The following is a 4,904-nucleotide window of genomic DNA, read 5'->3' as shown; positions in this document are numbered from 1 at the left end:
TTTGTAGTATGGAGCTAATATACTCACTGGAATAACCTAGCAACATTATGCTAATGGAGATTTTCCCCAGACACAAGACAAGTTAGGCAACTTTTACTGTTGGAGAAGTCTTGTAATTAGACACTATCATTTGTCCAAATCCAGCTCAAGGTGATAGAGTTTGAAAAGTAAGGGGAAGAGCTAGAGAAAGAAGCATGAAACTAAGCTTGTGGGGGGGGGGGGGTAGATTCATTTGTACATTCATATATTTAGCATGACCTCCTGACCTGACTTGTAGACTCACCAGTAATATTCAAAACATCTTTCTTGGACTGTCTCTCTCTTTCTATTTATAAAAGCAGTACTCTGATATTTTTGACTTCATCAGCAGCTATTTTCCCTCTTTCTTCCTAAAATAAATGCTTATTCCTTGAGCAGCCTGTCTCTGCTCTTTTTAGTTCTAAAATGCTCCACTCCCATTGTTGCTGAGAGCATTCTTTGAGTTATTGTAAGAAATGCCAGTGAGTGTATCTGAATGACTTCATGACTGTTCGGGTGTCTCTTGGCTTCTCAGCTGTAGCAATTGTTTCAGCTGTGCTTTCACTCACAGTAACTGTGTTTGACTCTATACCTCAAAGGGTTTATTTTAAAATATTCACCCTTCCTTTTGTTAAGAATAAATCCCATGTCCGTGTTCTTGATGATCTTTTCCATTATTCTACTTCAACGATGAGTCACAAGTAATAATATAGTGGACCTTCTGCACACTTTGTATAATTTTCCTTCCAAGTCTGGTCTCCAGCTTCTCATGAGTGAAAGCCAAATGATTTCATATTTTACAAAGAGAAAATAAAATGCTTTCTTTCATATGGTTTTATCACTTTTTTACATCTGGAAGCTGAAGGTGCTTTTTGATTTGGTTTTCTGTATCAGATCACTTGATGGGTCTTTGCAGAGCATGCAGTGTACGTTCACTGCATTGTTATGCATCTATAGCAAATATTTGTGTTTTGTAATATACTTCTTCATTGCTTAAAGTGTGCATTTCTATTGCTGTTGTCTTCCAAAAAACCTTTCTGCATCCTGGCCCAGCAGTTATTTAGGTGCAAGAGTTTGTGAAGGTACAGGGTTCTCTTCCTGCAGAAACATCCCTTTCATCTCTGTGGAGGAATGTGATTAGCCTACATAAAGGAAGGCACATGCAGATGGGGAAGTCCAGGTTGGATCCTATCCATCTTGCTCTGTTGGCACTGGCATATTCCTCCTGCACAATGAGCCACCTTCCACCAATGTTGGATTCTGTTCTGTTGACTAAAGAAGTTCTTGCAGTAGTGGAGTACTCTTTGTGCTGGAAAAAGTAACTGTCATTCATTGAACTGAGTTGAATGATAGGTTCCAGCCCTATGTTTGTGTCTTAGCCCTGGCAGGGCTGGAATGCCTCAGTTGTTTTTTGCTCAAGAACCAAGCAATGCCTTAAAATTGATCTTTTGGCCAATGGCCCTTTTGCAGCAAACTAGGTATTTACCGCATTCAAACAGTTTTTTGGGGCTTTCTTTGATAATCTGATCCTTTTCTTATCACTGCAACATTTTTTCTTTGTTAGCTTCTGTTCTTGCATTTAATTATGCCAGCTCATATCATTAATCGTGCTATTAATCTAATATCTCTTTCTTGGTACATTCTACATACTGTCACCATCCAAGAGATTTTCCTGTCTTGAACTCTGGGCAGCATTGTGTGTTGACTGGTGTGTCTTCTGTTATTGAGATCAATAACTTAAAGGTGCTAAGCTCAATTTCTGGTATGTTGTCTTAGAAAAGTAACACTCCTTTATAAGAAGCACTATTTATTCTTTTCCCCTCCAGATCCACTCCCCCCTCCCCCACTTACTCAGGATACTTTTGCATAGAATCAAGATTTTTCTGTATTTAATTCCTATTGGGGGGGGGATAAACAAAGAAGGGTATTGTGGCATCTCAAAACTAACAGCTTATTTTAACGATATCTTAAAGGACTAAAAGGTTATGCTTTTTAGCCTTTAAGATGCCACAGGGTTTCATTTTGTTATTATGGCAATTCAGTAATACAGTTGCTACTTTGGAATTGTGTTCTCTTGTTGCTTGTGTTCCAGAGCAAAAGTGGGAGATAAAAAAAGTTGGTGTAAATGCTTTAGTGGTAGGTAAATCCTGAATTCAAGAATAAATACATTTATGGCAGATAATGCTACTAGCATGATAAGCAGACTAGTAATTGAAAGAGATGTGTATTGTGAGTTCTTCATTTGACCACCAAAATAGCAAAGTGAAGAATTATGCTACAGGCCTGCCTCATAGACATGGAATACTATGCAAAATGACGTCTCCTGGTTCTCTGCTTTATTCTGTGTGAAGAAGAATTAATGGGGAATTTTTTTAAGATTCAAGGTATCTGTTGGTGAAAGGCTTGATATTAAATATTACTGAAGTCTCTGCAGGGAGGTTGTTGAAAATCATTCAGGGATAGCTTTTTATGTACTTGGTGAGATTCTTAGATGTTCACCTGGTTATGTGCAGAATTTCCACAGCAGCTATGGGGCTGCATGCATACTTTCAAATAGTATGGCTACATGTAGAGCCCCATAATAAGGAAGCCTCCTTGTGGGAATTGCATATTTTAAACTGATTCTTCCTTTATTCAGCTTGACCAGGATCTACGTCTGTGTTTTAGGAGAACCATTGTGAAATGTGAAACCCTATCTACTGACCCTTTTCCCTGCTCTATGATCAAAGGCATTTATGACTCCACATGTAATCATGGCTTTTTGAGATTAACGTAAGAGGACTTATGAGGTACTAGTACTCTGTGTGGATGCCTGTCTTTTTGAAGTGTTCAGTTCATTTGACTCACCTTTTCTGATTCTATGACAATATAATGCTTGTCTTGCTTTTGCTTTTGACCATTTTTGCCAGAGGAACCACTCAAAGGAGTTGTATCTTGACCAGTGTTTCTTACTTCCATTGTGTACTCCACACAGCTCACAGATTGAGTCTGAGAATAGATGAAATTTATTTTGATTCTGTTCCCCAAATTTGCAAAGAAGCTCCACAGGGAATGAAGACATAGAGAATCCAGCTTCTTTTCAGCACTAGGAATACACCAGTACCTTGCTGAAACTTGCTTTCCTTTCTCAAAATGGATGGGAGAGGCCTACTTGAGGGGAGGGGGGGAGTAATAGGGATGGCTTGTCTCCTGATGTATACAAGCCTTTTTAGCTGTCTCCAAAAATGTTATCACTCTCTGCTGACAGAGGTGAAAGCCTGTCACAGAAGGGGGAAAAATGGCTTATGATGTTCCTGGATAGCTGTTTTATTAGCTTCACAACATGGAATAGGATGACTTAGCTGAGCGAAAATTAGTACACCTGAGACTCTCAGCCAGTCTTGTATTCGTTTAGAGTGAAAAGTAGTTTGATCAGGTTGTGTAAAAACATACCTAGCCTTTTTCTTCTGCTCTCTCAAAAGATTGGAGTTCTCCCTCAGGAAAAAAAAATAGTTGAAAGCTGCTCCAGGCTTCTTTAGCAATTGCTTTTGATTTTCACTACTTCAGAGCAAAGTGCAGCTGTATCCTCATGTCTTCCTCTTGATAGATCAATTTTAAGTTAAGAAACTGAGGGGAAAACCCTCCAAGTTCTTTCTTGGCATTGTTAAAAATTTCTCTAGCTAACTTGTGTTGTTTTTGCATGTGTGCCCAGTATAATCATATAGGCTGGGCAATGCCTCAAGCTATGTATGCAAAAATCTATACTACAGATTCAAACCACTTTAACTGTTAAAGCTTCCCTGTCTGAATCTTGGGATTTGCAGTTTTGTGATAGTGGGTTGGATGCAAATTATGACGTTAGATCTGAAGGCAGCCTTCTGCCTGTGGAAGGACATCTTTGGATCTAGCCTCATGGTTTGGATCCAACACAATACTGAAAAGTGCCTACCTTTGAACAATGGAACTAGAGTTCCTGGTATTCTTTGCTTGAGATCCATGAGGCTCAATATTGGTATTCATTTGAAGTATGTATATAGCCTTTGCATCAGCCACAAGCTGCCTTTGCTTGCCAAGTCTCCTTTTCTCTGTTTTCTTGTTTGTAAAATGGAGAACATTTGCACTTTTTTAAAAAGAGAAAAATACATGTTTTTTTTCAGAATTACATACAATCAAGTATATAGGCAAGCAAGGACCCACTAATCATAAAATCCTGTCAACACATGGTATAACCCAGAGCCTGCCACTCTGTTAACACTCTTTTGATTGTAAAAAAAAGAAACACACATATATTCCAAAATGCTTGAACATTTTGAAGATCAGTGCCAAGTAAAATAATGCAAACCATAACATAGCAGAAATACCAGCTTCAGCCTTTTATTTCAGAAATGGGGCACTTTTCTAAACATGTTATTTCATTGCTTGTGTGCCTGTATTGCATTGGATTTTTTTCTTTTCTGTGCATGCTTTGCTCCCTCTAGTGGTGGCTTTGATACTTTATTGTTGTATCACCAGTTTATTCTCGAGCACTTTAAAAATGCAAGAAAATAAACCAGTGATACAGTGATGAAATATTTAAGTGATCACTAGAGGGAGCAAAACATAAGCAGAAATGGGGGTGGGGGACCAATGCAGTATGGGCACACAAGTGATGAAAATGAGACCTGCAGGAAAATCCTTAATGCAGTAGCCTTCTATCTTACAGGAATGGGGCGTATAATAACACATGCAAGGCTTGCAAGCCAAGCAAAGCCCTGAAGCTATATAATTTACTAGAGTACTTGGGAACAAGAAGATAAAATGAGCAGAACTGTGAAAGAATGAATGCACAAGTTGCTTCCAAATCTGTCTGTCTTCCTTGGAGTGTTATTTTCTAACAAAGAATTGCTGCTATGGAGCCTGTAAGTGAA

Source organism: Heteronotia binoei, chromosome 5 (genome assembly GCF_032191835.1).
Source record: "Heteronotia binoei isolate CCM8104 ecotype False Entrance Well chromosome 5, APGP_CSIRO_Hbin_v1, whole genome shotgun sequence".
NCBI lineage: Eukaryota > Metazoa > Chordata > Lepidosauria > Squamata > Gekkonidae > Heteronotia > Heteronotia binoei.
The sequence above is the reverse complement of the archived record's forward strand: the minus strand, read 5'-3'. Positions refer to the sequence as shown.